At 40.6% G+C, this 17,589-nt stretch overlaps 1 protein-coding gene across 3 annotated transcripts in view; it reads left to right on the plus strand.

Moving 5' to 3' along the window:
- Nucleotides 1-9,811: 9,811 nt before the first annotated feature.
- Nucleotides 9,812-17,589, plus strand: part of MRTFB (myocardin related transcription factor B) — a 70,584-nt gene continuing 62,806 nt past the window's right edge. Inside the window, exons 1-2 of one of the 3 annotated variants that reach the window (XM_039560475.1) lie at nucleotides 9,812-9,869; nucleotides 12,975-13,019. The gene's annotated coding sequence lies outside the window, so the exon portion shown is untranslated. Of the gene's footprint in view, nucleotides 9,870-10,259; nucleotides 11,139-12,974; nucleotides 13,020-17,589 lie in introns of those variants that run through there. The other 2 variants (XM_039560476.1, XM_010392227.4) reach the window with 2 other exon arrangements.

Raw genomic sequence — 17,589 nt, forward strand, 5'->3', positions numbered from 1 at the left:
AACATACAAAGTTCAGAGTGCAGTGAAATGACTGTCCAGTAACAGAGTAGGCTTGCTCATGGACTTGAAGATTTCTAATACTAATACAGTAACTGTCCTTTTTAATGACTATGGACATAAGTAGAACTCATTTAACTTGACCTACTGTGGTTGAAAGAATACAAGCTCTAGACAAATACCAACCAGACCCTGTGAGAAGAGTACTGTGTCTCTTTGCTAGGTTATAAAATTAAGAACTTACTTAGTCATGCACTTGGTGAGGTATTCCTTTTATCTCACAAACAGAGAGCCAGAAAAACTAAAGGCAAAGGGTTATGCTCAAGTTGATAAAGCAAGTCCATGATGAAATTGAAACTCACCACTGACTCATAGGTTAGTTTAAACTTTAAAATAATATCTTTCATATATTTCCATATGCTTTTTCAGCTCTCATATGCTGTTGCTTATTATCAGTTTAAGACGAAAGTCTTTATTTCAGTAAGAGTCTAGTGATACTCTGAGCAGCTTACACTGAGGTTTCTCTTGATTCCTAGCAGTGATGCACTGATTCATCCTAAGTCACAGGCAAAAACGTTCTGCCACCTCCAGTGTAGCTTTGGGACCAAATATGACACTTATCCCGTGGTACAAACTCACCAAAAAACCTGTCTAGAAGCCAGTTCAATCTTACCTTCTAGAGTGTCTCTCACTACCCTGTAAGACAGGAAAGCTGATGATTAAGTGGTAGCATGGAGTCAAGAACCAAGAAGTTACAGTTTGCTGCTAGACTTTCTCAGTTCAAATCCTTTTTCTAAGAATGAGTTTTAAATACTACCAAGAAATTCGGGCTGGCGGGCAGGACCCAGTTCAGACCTGGAAAATCTGGATTTCTGAGCAACTGCAATTAGCTTGACCCTTATTTTTAGGGTCACACTGCTTAGACTGGCAGATACCAAAATAGGCTGAGGGCCAAATCAGTTATGATCTGGTTTTATTTATCTAAAAGTCTCATATGGACCTAATTTGCTGTTTTGTGTTAAGAAATAATGAGTAAGTAGAAAGGATTATGAACACATGTTTGGCATAGAGAGGAAGAGAGAATGCAGCCATAACTTCAATTTTGGAATGTCTTACTTCATCATAAGCTTAAGTTTCAAAGCTGACATGGGGATTTTGGTACATAATACCTCATTTTCAACTAATTGCACCTTAACTGAACATTGAAACCTTCAATTTAGAAGCTCAAATTAGCAGCTATATGATGGTAGATTTTTTCCCCAGTTCTGTGTAGATGCCAGCTAGAGGATCTAGGCATATGATCAAGTCTTTGAATGTGGTTTTATTAAGTAGTAAGCATAATTAATATATGGTGACATTTTTTACACAAAAAACTTCTCATAGTCTGCAGGTTTATCCCTAAGCAATATCTTGAAGAATTCACCCCAAAGTTTTCTCAATGCTCTATGTAGAGAAAACCATTATGTTTCCTTGAAGGTGCCTTGCTTTTGGGCTAATAAGAAACAACAAAAAAGCAGTAACTGTTCTGGGTAATTCACATGCTATGTTGTGTCATAACTGCATTTGAAAAGTTGAAGTTCCCCCAGGGAAAAGTAAAAACATCCCTGGTGGCATATACCAGTTAAATATCAATGCAAATCATTGCTTCCTTAACTATTTATGCAAATGAATATTTCAGCTGGATATGAAATGTTTATACTTTAAGCCTGAGAAGTTGATTAATGACTTGGTCAACATAAGCCTTGGTTTACAGGGAAGGCATCTGCAGATAAATAAATTAAACACTACTTGCCAATTTATAATATTGTATTTATGCTTCTACTCTGTGCATGCTGAATGATGGTGGTGGCACATGAATCAAATGGGGACTTTACAGCTTCCCAAATTCCACAATCTGCCAATTTCATTAGCAATACCATAAAATAAATTTTTCAATCTGGAATCTGGGTCATTTCCTAAGGAAATCAAACTTAGGAAAGAAAAGCCACCCTGTGCTCTTTGAAAGTATGAAAAAGATATATGAAGTCAAACTGTTGGAGAACAAGGTGTGAGAAGTTGCAGAGGAGGAGTTGCACCAAGGGTTGGTGCTGAATGGTGCTAATAGAGACAGACTTGTGTGCCTAGTGACACAGTCATCCACAGAAGCTGCACGGTCTGGGGTGCCAGTCCTTCCCTCCTTCCCAGACACCTCTGGGTCCTATTCCCTAGGGATCAATAGGCATTGTGTACAGCATAGTGGGAGAGAGAACTGGAGCACCCTGAGCTAGAGCTCTGCAGTTGCATCACCGCTGCATCAGCATGAGAATGGGGGATAACAAAACTGGGTTACATGGCTGAGCCATCTCACACTCCTCATCCCAAGGAACAAGCAGAACACGAGCATGAAAAGGATGGGACTTAAAAGGCAGAATGAACATGAATAATTAATTTTCAGGGACTGCAAAATGATGTGATCACCTTCAGATTTTCCCCATCTGTTGCTAAGCAGCATTCTTAAGTCACAAGCTTTGCCTCACAAAATGAACAGCAGTCTCCGCACATTTTGCTATTTTTCCATTTTACACTGTTCCTTTGCCAAGCTTGCATTATAACTATATTTCAAAATGCTCTAAAACAAAATAAGATCAGCACTAAGATAGCTGCAATCATTGGGAAAAGGTTTCAGTTACTACCTGAGACAAGTAGCCCATGGACTCTCCAGTCACGGAATAGGAATTAGAAAAGCCTCCATCTCACATGTACCAAAGGAATTGCTTTCTGCCTCTCAGCCCTCAGCTTTACATGAGAAATTGAACTTGCATCATAGAAAAGGCAAGAGTATTGTACATTTGGGTTTGCATATTCATTATCAGTCTCAATCTGTATAAACGAAATCTTAGAATTTTTCCTGTGGTGGTAGTAAATTAATTGTATTAATTCTTTCAATCTGTGCTAAGGATGTTGTTCCAATGATCAGACACCCATTCAATGCTCTGGACATTCTGACAAAAATTAAAATTAAATCAAGGAGCTCTCTCTGTTAGAAAATCTCTCTCTCATTAATTAGAAGTAAAGGGCTGGCTGCCAGTGTTCTAAAACTAATACCAAACATCCCCACTGCAAAAATCCTCTCCACAAAAGCTTTGATTCACTGCCAGAAATTTCAGAAATCCTCATTCTTGAAGACCAAGATAAGCAAGTGACAAAGAGTTCAGGATCTTTCACCAGCTGTGGGCAGTTAATTCCTCACACTTGTGCTTGCAGTTTAACCGCTCTACACTGGTAGCTCAGTTAAACAAAATGAGCAATCATTTTAAAGTGTAAAATGACCATCATCTCCATATTCAATATGCAGGAAATGAACAAATCATAAAGCTGAATAACATTGTTGATCCTGGGGAGTATGTGGCCTGAAGCAGAAGATGCCTTCCTTCCAGTGAGAGAAAAGACACGCTTGATACTACAGCAGGTCTTTCCCTACATTTCTACAGAAAACACAGAAGGTTCTTGCTAAACCAGCACCAAGGTGATAAATTGTGTCTTTTCTTGCTGGCCTTTCTACAGGACAGCAGTAAATAAGACTATAGTTACCATCATTCAGGCTTCTTGTTTGTTAAGGTTTTTTAACCATTAGCAAGAGACTGGAGATCCTGGAGTCCTCTGCCAAACCAAAGCATGTACCCTCAGCTCTCTAGAAAAACATTTCCCAAAGGGATATCCCAAAAGCTTCCCAAGTCTCCTTGGCTAACTGTAGCAGCCTTTAGAGCCCCACAGCTAACAAATGCTTCTCACACAGGCACTGGCCCAAATCCACACACATTAGTCTATGACTTTTCATATCCTTCCAGATGCCTCAGCACTCACCAAAGCAACAATTCTACCTGGCGCCACCCCTAGTTATACACCCCAAACTTGGAGCAGCTGCACTGTTCTGCCACTGTTTAGGCCACCACTGTTTTGACAAGGAGTATTGTTTATTGAAGAAGATTCTTGCTGCATATAAATTAAAATATTAGCAGAATATTTTAATTATATATATAGCTGTATATATATATAATAGCTGTAGTAACCTGGGCATTTATATTCACCTACTGCCTTACTTTACATCTACACAAGGATATGTTCAAAGCCAAATTTTTTGCACTAGCACCAGTCGACAGTGACCTTTTCCTCACTCTTTTTGGTATATCTGGAGGAAAGAGAAACAGAGAGTCGGGTTTTTTATCTTTGTTCACCTCTTTTTGTCTCTACCAGCTGTTAAGTAAAAGGACAGGGAGCAGGTACAAAATCTGCAGCCTAGGGGCAGATAGGCAGACTCCTGTTGCCAACTCAATCTCCTCCCTGCAAGCCTCCAATTTCTGCAAAACTGCAGGACTATGGCTGAGACATGAAAGAACAGCAGTCTCTGGCATGTGTCCTGTTGCTTAAAGGAACAGGCAAATGAGGAGAAAAGAGGCATGAGGAGGCTGCAGAGATGGAATACACACGTATTCAAAGGTGAGGCTGCCTCTACATGAGAGGAAAAGCAGGCAGAAAGGTCTCGTGGGCAAAATGGACTGATAGAGGGGATACAGGTACACCATAGGAGAAAATAATAAAGAAAAGAGAAGTTATTAGGAGGATTAAAGGAAAGAAACCAATGGAAAGATCAAACGAAAATGAAAAAATATAACTTAAATGCCATTAATAAATATCCATTCCTTGTGACAGACTATTAAAGCTTCAGTGCAAGACTAAATTTACAATTAATATGAATAACCACTGTTTGGCAGTGTTAAAACCTAATGTAATAACAGCCAATGGTGATCAGTTATATTATTGTCTCAGATGTAACCTGAAGTGCAATCTGGTTTTCTTTTATGAGAAGCCCCTGATGACCTCCAGTGAGCTCCATCCAGTAAGGTCAGCATGACTACAGTTGGCAATGGAGACCAAAACTGCAGGACCGCTGCTCCCAGACATTGAATCCCTTCTGCAGAATCAGTGAGTTCAGTTTGCAAGTTTCTCAAAAACATTATTTCAGGGATAAGGTCAGCCTAAAGTTTCTGTAACATGGCTGTTTCAATTTCATAATGATTTATACTACTTATTTAACCTACTAATTTAACCAGTAATCTGGTGATAGGTTTTCATATTTTTTTACTTTTGTTCTTATCTATTAGGCTGATAAATGCTGTCTTTTCCTTTTTTCAATTTCCTTGTCAAATAAGAACTGGTTCTGTGGTTTACACTAAAAGTCCATCTAGTCCAGCATGCTCCCTTGAAGAGCAGCCACAACAGGATACTTCACAAAGACATTCCTGTCCTTTGTTTGCTATTGAACTCAAGGTGTTGTTCCCCTGTGAGAGAACCACCCCTTGTTAACTATGCTGCCATTTTGTAACTAGTGTTAAAAGCTTATACAAATCCAAATAACATTGTAACAATAACTCATCCATTTCCCCTCAGCTAAAGCTCTTTGGAGAATGCTCTGTGGATAAAGTAGTTCCTTCTTCCTCGCATAAAGTGTTTTGTCAATCTTTTGATCTCAGGCCTTTAAGGAATATATTGAAACATAATAATTACAAATTATATGACACAAGGAGAAGCTGTAGTAGTTCTTGCCCTAGTTTCAAAGTAGCTTGCTTAACTGTAAACCAATTGCACTACTATTCTGCAATCCTCAAAGTTAGATGGGAAAATTGTGGTCTTTACTCAATGAATTTTATCTAGAAATTTAATACCCCCATCGAATATGTAGTTGACACTACTACAGAATATATTATTGCATATTTTAAATAAATTAAATTTAATTATTGCATAATTAAATTAATTGTCTTTATTAACAAATCTGAACACAGTGTTTACATCTCTAGAATAAACAAATTCTTTATATAAAGCCTGTACTAGAACTGAAAAGCATAGCTAATTTCTGAATAATTCCTAAAATATGTTTGCATTTCTTCACTAAATAAACAATCCTTCCCTAAAATATACAGCTTACAATTGCATGATTAAATACATATTCACTATAAAGCACAACAAATATTTTTATCTGTGCATTAATTGGAATATTAAAATACTGATATTGTGTCATTTATTTGCTTTTCATGTTCAGCAGTTTCTAACAGCAGAACATTGGTTTGAAAGCAAGAGGAGGAGAGTTGGGTTCATCCTTTCATTGCAGAGCATAGCACTGCTCTCACAGCTTCAACCATTGTACCACTGCTTCTTATCCTTTTTATGTTGTAAAAAAGGGTATATAGAGTCCGTTATTACTCTTGGATGCAAATGCCCAGAGCTCTTGTTGAACTATTCTGCAAGAAGAAGGAAGCGTTGTACATGTCCATACCCAAGACAGGAAAGGTGGTGCTCAAAAGTCAAGAACAATTGTGTGGAGCTGGACAATTTCCATAGAGTGATTTTATGGAAGAAACTGTTTTTAAGTAGTTATTTGCTGCTTTAAATGTGTCTTTTTCATTGACTCCTATCACCATGTTGTTTCATAAAACACAAATTACTTCAAGAAATGAGCACCATCTATGTTTAATGCCAAACCCTTAACCCTTTGTCTCAGACATCTTTTTCCCAGGCTTTTCAAGTTCTATAGTATTTTTCATCAAGGAAAACCCCATGTGTTCTGCAATATGAACCCTGTCTATACCCTTCTAATCAATGAATGGGCATTAATGCAGCCATTGGAATAACTACAATGATCTAGGCTGCACTGTAACATTAAAGAGACATTCACACCTCTTGCACAATGCTCTTGTTCATACTTATTGCTTCATATTTCATGCACTCTCCACAGAGGTGATCTGTAACTATGTAATTGAACTATGTAAGTTCAATTCTTACGCAAAGAGAGAAACTTGATTTATATGTTGCCATCACCTAAAATCACAGCTAATCTTTTTATGTTTCTGGGTTTTCAATGTTTTGGCTAACTTAAAGGAAAAAAAAGGTGAAGAGGCAGACAGAACTTCATCAACATAATCTCTTGCTAGCAAAGGGATATCTTGTGCTTTTAGGAACATTGAAAATAAAGAATTCTTTGCAAATATAAACAATTCAAAGACGGAGTCATATAGCAACTATTCCTTTTATCTTGTGCATTTGAGAAAAATTTTAAAATCCTAACATAATTTCTTTGTCATAATTATCTGACATCTCATCTTCAGTAGCATTCACACTCCAAATTCTCTGGTAGTATTTACATTAGTCTGTTTTTCCCTAATTACTTTTGGATTTGTGTGCGCCACTGAATTTGTAGGTGAGGCTTTTGTGTTGCTGTTCAATTATTATTTTTCCTAGAACTTTCTAGACCAATGTTTTACTCCAGAAATATTAAAAAATTAGAATATTTCATAAAAAAGGGCAGCACCAAACATTCAGTAATTTTGAAGGACAATATACATTTTCTAGACATGGCCATTGGGATGAAGCCTCCCTGACTTGTTCAAGACTAAATGTGAAAAACAGATGTAGCAAAGTTTGACTGAATCCTTGATTTCTGTTAAAACACAACTACTGTTGAGTAAGAATTTGTTTATAAATGTCTTCATTCTCTACAAATTCCTGACCATCTTAAATGCACTTGTCCATGCTAAAAGGCATCCAACTAAAGGCATTCCAATAGTTATTCCACAGTTCTTTTTAACTGTATGAGTCTCACCTACTTCCCAGTTACACACATCTCTGTCACCTTTTCCTGCTGTTAGCACCAATAACTGCTTGGTCTTAGGTAATGATTTGCAAACAGACATCCACTGAATTCGTATCCTTTTGCCACCTTAGTTTCCAAAGTTTTCGGACCTTGTTCAAAAAATGTAATTGCACAGCAAGACACCTTAACTGCTTTGTAATCCTAATTTGATTGATTAGATGCTAACAGTAGATTGAGAACTTCTTTGTAGTTGTTTGCATTCTGGTTTTAAAGGCAGACTACATCTGAATGAACTATTTCATTTGAAGAGGGACTGAAGTAAATCTGGACCAAATTACAGTTTTTGAGATCTTTACATAGTTCATTGCTAAGTTTCCATGTCATTGTTGGTTTTAGTTTGCTTCTGGAATTGGACCAAATCTGATTAGATAACTGTAATCTAGAGAAACATAAGAGAAATTTACCCTGTTTTACAAAGCCTAACAAAAAAATAACCTTCCTATCCATCTAAAACAAATTGCACAAGTAATTCTTTAAATGTCAAAGCATTAATTTATAGTGAAGCATATTGGAATGTCATCTTAAAATTATAAGGAAATAAAAACTGTCTCTTTTTTTATACCTGCAGTATCACTGCTGAACAAGAGCACTGAAAAACTCTTTTGGTGCAGGGAACCGTGTTTTGCTTGGTCAGCACGTAGGTAAGCTCGATGCAGTCTCTTAGCAAGCTCCTGGACATCAGCAACTTGCAAATAATAAAAAACCTGTATTAGACCATTGCACCAAGTGGCAGCTTAGTCCTTAATCTGTGAGCTAAAAGAAGTACAACCCAAAAGCGGGGTTGCATAATACTGGGCCTGATGCAGTATGTACTTACAGAACAGGACTGGCTCAGTATTAGTAAAAGTCAACTTGTTAGGTATTCACTGTGAGCACAGTGTTGCACAATGTGTGCAATAAATTATTGTGTGCATGCATGATCATATTCTGCTCACAGAATAAATGCCTGTGCTCTCTATTGCACATTCTCAAGCATAAATCATCAGGTTTCCAAAACTTCTTTGAAGAATTTTTTTTCCTCGTGATTGGCTTGATGTTGAATCAAGTTCAGTCACCTCAGACACTGACAGCTAAGCCTGAAGGTGAAATACACGAGGTATGAGTCCCATCTTGTTTGTGACTGTTTGCACAGCCAACATTTGAAGCCATGCCCTGAGTTTTGCTTCGAATTTCAAATCCAAGCGACTGCAGCAGCCGGAGGAGAGCGCTGAGGGACCGAGCTCTGCTCACCAGTCACAGCCTCCGCCCGCCCCAGGACAAAGCCCCGGGCACGGGTCGGTCCGGCCCTCCCGCCACTGCTCGGCGCCCCCAGGGAGCGGCGGGGCCGCCTCGGCCGAGGCACGGGTGTAAGGGACGGGGCGATTTGCCTGGGCCTGGGGAGTGACCCCAGAGAACTTTCAAAAATGCCTGCACCAGGAATAGTGTGGCCAGCAGGACTGGGGAAGTGACTGTCCTGCACTCGGCCCTGGTGAGGGCACTCCTCGAGAGCTGCGTCCAGTTCCTGGATCCCTCAATTCAGGAAGGACATTGAGGGATTGGTGTGTGTCCAGAGAAAGGCAACGAAGCTGGGGAAGGGTCTGAAGCACAGCTCCTATGAGGAGCAGCTGAAGGGGCTCAGCCGGGAGAAAAGTAGGCTCAGGGGAGACCTTATTGCTCTTCAAGTACCTGAAAGGAGGTTGTAGCAGTAGGGGTCGATCTCTTCTCCCAGGCAACCAGCGACAGGAAGAGAGGACACAGTATTAAGCCGCGCCAGTGGAGGCTTACGTAGGACACATAAGGAATTTCTTCCCAGAAAGGGTGATTAGACATTGGAACGGGCTGCCCAGGGAGGTGGTGGAGTCACCATCCCTTGAGGTGTTAAGGGACAGGCTGGACGTGGCCCTTAGTGCCATGCTCTGGTTGACACGGTGGTGCTCGGTCATAGGTTGAACTCGATGATCTCAGAGCTCTTTTCCAACCTCCATGGTTCAGTGACTCCGTTCCGGGGGCAGCCGGTAACAACTCCCCCCATGCCCGCTCTCTGAGGGCAGGAGTGCCCGGATGTGCCGCTCCGCCTCCCGCACGTGCGCGGCGCCAGGGCGCGCGGCTCCCCCGCCCCCGCCCGCGGGCCAACCGCCGGGGCGCGCGCCCGGGGAGGGCGGTCCCGGGCGCAGAGCTCGCGAGAGGAACATGGCCGCGGCGGGCCGGGGTGAGCGGGACAGCGCGGGCGGGGGGCGCGGGGCGCGCGCGGTCGGGCGCCGCCTCACGGGGTCCGGGCCTCACGAGTCGGCCGCGCTGCCGCGCGCTGGAACGGGCCGGGCCGGGCCGGGCCACGCCACGCCACGCCGCTGAGCGGGAGTGGCACCACCGGCAGCCGCCGCCGCCCGGCCCCCGGGTGGGCTGCGCGCCGCCCCGCCCGCAGAGCCTTCTGAAGGAGGTTGGGGCGGGCGGGAGTGCCGAGAGTGGCGGCCACCCCCTCCCTGCCGGGGGCGGGCAGGATTCCCGCGGGGCTGCAGCAGGGGACACGGTGGGGGGCGGCCCCCCAGCTTCGCCGGGCCGCTCTGGGTCCCGAGCAGGTGGAGGTGCCGGTGCCCGCACTGCGTCCTGGGACGCGGCTCGCACCGGCCCGGCCCCTGCCGTGCGGCCGCTGGTGGATGTATCCCGTGTTACTATTTGTTAGTAAGGAACGCTCGCTCCCGGGTGAGGTGCAGGGCTGTGAGCAGCAGGGAGGCACTACGGGCCCGGCCCGAAGCCTGCGGGCGTTGAGATGGGAGCGCCTCGCCCGGAGCCGCGGAGGGGAGACGTGAGTCCTCCGTGACCCCAGTCGTGCAGCTGCAGCGCAGCTCACTGAGCTGTGAGAAGAGCGACCCTTAGACCAGGGACTGTTAACGAGTTCGACTTGTTTTCTGCGACGTTACGTGGATTTTAGGTGGCACTTGGTTAATCCATTTTAGGGTGGTCAGGCATTGGAATAGGTTGCCCAAGAAGGTGGGGGAGTCACCATCCGTAAGGCGTTTTAAGGACTGGATGTGGCGCTGGGTGATACAGTTTGGAGGTTTCGGTGGTAATGCTGGTTTGGTGGTTGGACTGGACAATATTAAAGGTCTCTTTCAAGCTCGACGATTCCACGATTCTAGAATCAGCTTTGTAAACAAGTGTGTGCACAGCACCTGTATGCACAGAGCCCCATCCCGGGTGCAGGTCACTTGACTGACGCTTGCGGCAGTGACATTCTTTGGGACGCGGGGAGCCAGGTGGAGAGCTGTGCTGCCGTGCCGTGCATTTCTGCCAGCAAATACATTTGCCTTTGTTCCATTTATGTGAGTCTTGTATTGGCGTGCAAGTGTGCAGTGCAGAAAACTGCTGTTAGTCAGTCTCAGTGCAGTCGAGAGATAATACCAGGACTTCTGGCTGCAGCAGGCAATTAGCTGAAATAAAGACTACAGGATTTAAAGTGAATAACTTGTCTAGTTATGAAGTAAGTATCAGAAAAATTATCTTTTCATGAATATTTCAAAAACACTTCCGTGAAATCTGGTATGCCAATATGTCTAAAATACTTAAAACTTAAACATCACTCGCCTCTTAAGAAAAAAGCCAAGCTTACACTGTCCTGTGGGTGCAGCATGTTCTCAAGTTCTTGTTTATGGGGAGTTGTTCACATGTCTTCCTCACGCTGCATCTTTTCCTTTATGATAAAAAACGCCCAGGTTTTGAATTAATTGAGGTTTTAAAGCTCTCAAAAAGGGCACAGCTGGCATTTCATAAAATTATTCTCTTAATGTGTGACATTTTATCTTGTTCCTTCCTGAAGCTTTCTTTCCTGTGTAATTACTTAGGGCAGATGTGACTTTGTGGTATAACTTGCATTTAAAACTAGACAAGATTGCTGTCTGGTAATGGCACCAGTTATGAAGCAAGTAAAAACATCTGGAAGCTGAAGATCCTTATCACATTACTGGAAGTGCAAAACATCTTTCAGGATTTGGCAGTATTTGGAGAAGTGTAGAAAACTGAACTTAATGATGCAAATGAGTTTTTAGAAGCAGTCATACAATAACATGGAAATCACCTTAATATTTACCTTTTCTATTTGTCAGATTCTGTTGAATGAGGTATTATAAAAAAGCTTTAATAGTGAGGGTTAATACACAGGTATTGAGACAAATTTAGTGGTTTATACGCTTAAAATATTTTAAAAATTGGAACTTTTGCTTGTTATCCTAGCAATGAAATTAGATAATTGATGACACGATGGATGAATATAATATTGGATAGGGAATATACTTAGTTGTGGATCGGGGTTTTTTAAACAGTGTTTAGATTACTGAAGAAATTATTATTGGAAGGAAGAGGGAATATATTTTATCATAGGCCATTTATTTTTGTGGGCCTTTTTGGCATTTCCATCTTGTAACCTCTTTGTCTTGTGTGTTTTGGTTTGGTTTTTTACATGTTCAGCTTTTACTCTCTGTCACTGATATGTACAGAAGCAATAACACCAGCTTCAGCCTTTAAAAGAATTAAAAATAATCTGTTCGGATTCATCTCTGGGATCAAAAGTAAAATTGTGTGGCTGAGCAATGTATGGGATGTTTTAAGTCTGATCCCTGTGGGTTCAAAGCCAAAACTGGAAAACCCCATTAGTGTTCCTGTATGAAACAGCATTTGATAAATGCCAGACTTAAAAATAACTGACTTTTTAAACTTTTCTACATATAGTGTGCAGTAGGTTTCTATTGACTTAATCATATGTGTCTGTATATGTACACACATACTCTAAAATATTTTAATAAATGAAGTGTTGGAACAAATCCATTTGAGCTGGTGACATAGCAAAAAGACAAAATGTGGGTGTGAACACATTTCTTTTTTTTGTAAAGGTTCCATTGTATTGGAATCTATAGAAAACTAAAATATATTTCTGTTGTATAATTGGCACTTCCAAATGTGAAGAAAGAACTAGGGCTGGGTTTGTGTACTTTAGTTGAGTTAAAAGGAGCAGGTGATGCACCTCTGGTGCTGCTGTTCTTGCCAGAGGTAACTGGAAAGACAAATACCATCTTGGTATTTGAGTAGGAATATGAAAGGTGCTAAAAGATGCACAAAGAATATATTGAAATCATTTTACTCTCAGGATTTCAACCCAGTAACACATTTTAACATCCTAAAACTGCAGAAACTGAGAAAGCTGAACTAGTATTCTTAAGGCTTTAATTTCTCAGGTTGAACAAATTATGTAACTTTTAAAATAAAGAATCATTGAGACATCTTTGTGATTTTTGTTTTTCCTTTTTACTTTCCAACCATCCAGGAATGTGCTGAAACAGACACTTTAGAAGGGTGCTAGAGATACAAGGTAAGTGCTGTGTCTTAAAAATTTTAAACTTTCTAAATACGTTTTTTTAATAAAGCTGCTGTGCTATTTTTTTAGTGAGCAGTGTATCCCCTTAAATTGTGCTGGTTTTATAATCCTGTTAAAATGGAAGGTTTTCCAAGAGATTTGTTCCCATACAAACAGAAATTTGGTCATATGTAATACTTGTATTACATAAACTTAAGAGCAAGTTACTGTGATTTTATGCTTTGGCCTTTGATATGAGTGGGTTTTAATCATCTCTTAAGATTATGACTTAAATATTCATATGCTGATTAAACAATATTTTCTCTTTTTAAAGGACTGTCATGCTTACAAGCCTTCACAGATGTTAGACTTTTTCCAAATGGGAATAGTTTTGGTTCTTATACTTTGGCCTGAGAGCATTTTGTTTATTTTTATCAGTTTTTCTGCAGTGACTCAGGCTTGTACCAGCACAGCACTTCCTGAGGGCACCCAGACCCCATGTGGTTTGGTTAAATCAATCCAGTTATTAGATGAGGAAACTTCTGTCTCAAAGGGAGTAACCAAGAATGGATGCTGATAGTGCTGTTTCAGGTGGTGTTGGGAAGTCGAGCAGCTTAGTAAAACAAGGAATTTGGGTTATATTGACTAGCGCATTCTCGGTTCTGGAACTGTGTGCTTCTGGTGTTTAGCTGGTCCCTAAATTGTGAAAATTCTGATCCTGCCCCTCCCTCCTTATCTTTTTTATGGGAAAAAGGGGGGTGGAACAGGTTGCCTGATTTTCAGGATAACCAAGACAGAGCATCAAACTTAAAGCCTCTTGATAGTTTGCACTGAGCCCTCCTAGATGAACCAGAACATTGGTTCCAGCTCTACAGAAAAAGCAGACACTGCACACAACTTTCATGGCTAAGAGCTTCTCCAGAGACTGGAAGAACAACACGTACAGAACTGGATATACACAGAAGGGGGTATGTATCTGTAGCATTGATGTATTCCAACAAACCCCAGAACTGTGTTAGGCAAAAAATCCCAACTGGAAACACTTAAAGGTAGGGGAGCTTCCCCTAACCTGAAGGCAAGGTGTATTTTAGGGTTGTGTGCAGGCTCCATGAAGAGCAGGTTTGATTAGACTTGGCAAACCAGTTCACTTTGTGTCCTCCTTTGGTATATCTGCAACCTTTGATTATTACTGTGAATAAATCTGCTGCTTTTTTAGCTGCATGTCCAAAAAAAAAAGATGAACAACTGAGATTAAGACTATTTGCACTTTACAGCCATGAATGTTTCATGTTTGCTTCTTCAAATGAAATTATTCCGTGCTGTGCTGAGGACAGGGAACCAGTATTCCTGGCATTGTTTTTAAACCTCTTTAGCACCTGAAGTTCAAGAGCTAAAATTGCACAGTGTTAGTTACGGAATACAACTTTTTTCAAACTTTCCTTCTGTGAAAGATTGATGTATACCACAAAAATCTCCCATATCCTGAAACTCCAAAGCAAATGCACATTACAGAATTTATTGAAGTGTTCAGGTTACTGTTATTAAATCCAGATGTTCACGTAACAGTTTTGCACTTGTGCAATGAACTGCATATCTGCGATTGTTGACTCAGTAGAGAGTATTTTAAGATTTCATATTTGGTACTTGGCTTAAGCCATTAATTTTATGTTTGAAAAGGGGCTTTTATCTGGGCATGGTGCCAAAAGCAACAAAGTGAGAGAGAAGTCGTAGTTACACTAATTTTTGATCTTCACACCAACTAATGAAACACAAATGAACAAAACAAAAAATAAAGACAAAAAGGAAACCCACTGTTTTTCTACCCTTCTAATTGGATTTATGACATAATGAGTCCTAGTTACATACCTGAGAAGGACATGCAGTTGTGTTCTTATTTCCACGTTTTGTGTCTAATGCTAGAAGCCTGCTGGAAGGCTAGGGAACAGTTGCTGGAAACTTGTTTACAGATTCTAGAGACATTTAAATCAGTTTGCTAGTAATTCTTTAAATGTAAAAGAGGTATCTCATAAAAATTCAGCAGAGAAACTCATTAAAATTAGTTCAGATTGTTAGTGTATTCAGTAAAGTTCAGTTAATACCCAAAATGGTTCTTGCATCTCAAGTAGTGGCAAACTTCTCAGTATTTCCTACACAAAAAAGGTAGATGAGACATAGACTTCCAGCTACTGAAATTCTGTCTAATACATTGCTGCAATGCTTAATTTTGTTCCCCATATTTTTAAAATTGAAAATACATAGCTTGGTAAAGTTGCAATCCAGCAAAGCTTTAAGCATGCATTTCTGGCACTAAATGGGTTGCACAGAGTTGAACACAACGCTTAAAGCTTTTCAGGATTTAGAACCACATGGTAGTAAAGCTTTAGGAAAGTAATGTGACCCAGGGAAAGCAGTGTGCATGTGAATGTGTCTGTGGTGGCTGTCTCCTCCTCACAGTGCTACAGGTGCAATTCTGTGTACAGGTACATTGTACCTGTGTACATTGGCAGGGGTTCGGTGTAAGATGGGGGTTAGGGGTTTGGTGTTTGTACTTGGGTGTTGAGAGAGCACCCGATGTCACCATTAATCTCACGTTGTGTTTTAAAATGCTGCATAAGGTGCGTTACCAGTCTTTTTGTACATTGTGAATTGGCCATCTTGGCACATTCCTTTGTACATGAGCGACTGGAAGTGGGAATGCAAGGAAGTGTTTTGTACTTTTATAATTTTCCTTGGTGCTCAGGCAGGTGAGGGTCTCAGGATTGGTGTATTCTGAAAATGGAGCTTGCTGAATATACTGAGATGGCTGTACAGAAACTAATGGGATCTCCGTGTTCATTATGGTTGATCTGAATGGTACCATTTGTGTGTTATTTTAGGAGTTTTTGAATGGACTAATAAATCTCTCTGAACTACTTTTGAGTGTGTTTTTTCATTACATATCACTTGGTATGCTATTTTTTTAGGATTTTCTCTTTAAAAATAAAATTTTAAACATATTTTTCCATGGACAGTACAACTAAGGTATGAAAAAAGAAATGCCTTAATGTTTTGCTAATGTTTTTCAGTATGTAACTTGTACTCTTAGCACAGCTATACTCTTTATAAATATATTTCGTGTATTTATAAGGTTTTTGTTAAGGACTTGTAACCTGTGTGAATTAGGAATTTATAGAAACAACTGGAAACATCACCATTTTCGACTTAATGTTTTCAACACTAATTTCACTTGGAGTGTCTGTACAGCAGAAGGTTTTTAATACCCAGTTTACGAGGGTAGAGCTCACTTAGAGTGTTTCTAGTAAATACTTAATTCAAGAGAAGTTACCGCTTTATTTTGCAGTCTTTATTATTTCTGAATTTGGGTTAATTATAATAATGCTTCTTTATGTTAATGTCAAATAATACAGCAGCACTCAAATACAAAGTACTGAGCAAATGCTGACAGTTTTTGCAAAATATAAGCCATCTTTATGGTTATGGGAATTGTCTTTCAGTGTGAATCAAGCCCTAAATAATTCTCTCTATGTCTGTAGACAGTTTTAACCAACTTTTTTTGCTTCTATGAATAACAGAGTGTAATTTGTGATTTCTTCTGGAATCAGATCCTCCTTCCTCTGCCAGATGTTCCACCCTTCCTCTGTTCTGCCAGTTAAACCATTTGATGGCTCTTTTGCCAGGTCCTGCATCATAAGCCTAATTTTAAAAACTTGTCCTGCAGAATTGGGAAAAGAGAAAAGTGGAGTCTCTTGGAAAGGGTGAAATGCAGGTGGTGAGAACCTGCTCCTGCCCATAGTTCATCTTTGCTGCCCTGGGAATGCTGTGGGGAGTGTGGAGCCAGCCCAGCCGTCAGACACAGGGGCTGGATAAAACACTGGGACGTGCTTCCCTTTGCTGCAGAGTAAACCACACTCACAGGAGACCCCTAGACACAGACACAGTTCTACATCTACTGCTCCTCAAATACCTGGAGCAGTTGGGGCCTGAAGGTGGTGCAGAGGATAGAATTCCATAGTGTCTCCCATCTGCCTGTGGGTTCTTGCCGTCTGTAGTAGACTTTGGAAAGCCTAAGCCAAGCCTTGTGGTGGCTGGCTGAGGAGCATGGTCAAGAAAAGGCTATCGAGGAAGCATTTTTGATGGGTAAAGCTGAGTTGAGGTGATTTAGTGATACATGGAGGATAGAAAAAATTAAAAATTCAGGAATAGAAATCAGGAAAGTGGGTACTGACGTGATCTGGGGAAAAAATAACTATTGTTTGATGCTAGAAAAAAACCCAATGAAAATAAACTAAGAGAAGAAACCACATGGCTACAGTATTTATATCTGACCAGATGATATTTAATGAGTATCTTTTTTTCATCAGATAGTCAGTATTTTCCAATGGAGTTTCTAATAAAGCTTTGTAGTATCTCTTTTAAATATTTTGAGTGCTGCTCAAACTACCAGAACTACAGAAAGTAGATGTGTGACAGCTGCTAAGTGCAGAAATTTGTAATCTACTGTAAAGAATTTTATGTTACCATCTCTTTCTTACATATTTTTAAACAAGCAGCTTTGCATGGAATGAAACATTGGAACACAATAGTT

The sequence above is a fragment of the Corvus cornix genome, chromosome 14, assembly GCF_000738735.6.
Source record: "Corvus cornix cornix isolate S_Up_H32 chromosome 14, ASM73873v5, whole genome shotgun sequence".
NCBI classification, from domain to species: Eukaryota; Metazoa; Chordata; class Aves; order Passeriformes; family Corvidae; genus Corvus; species Corvus cornix.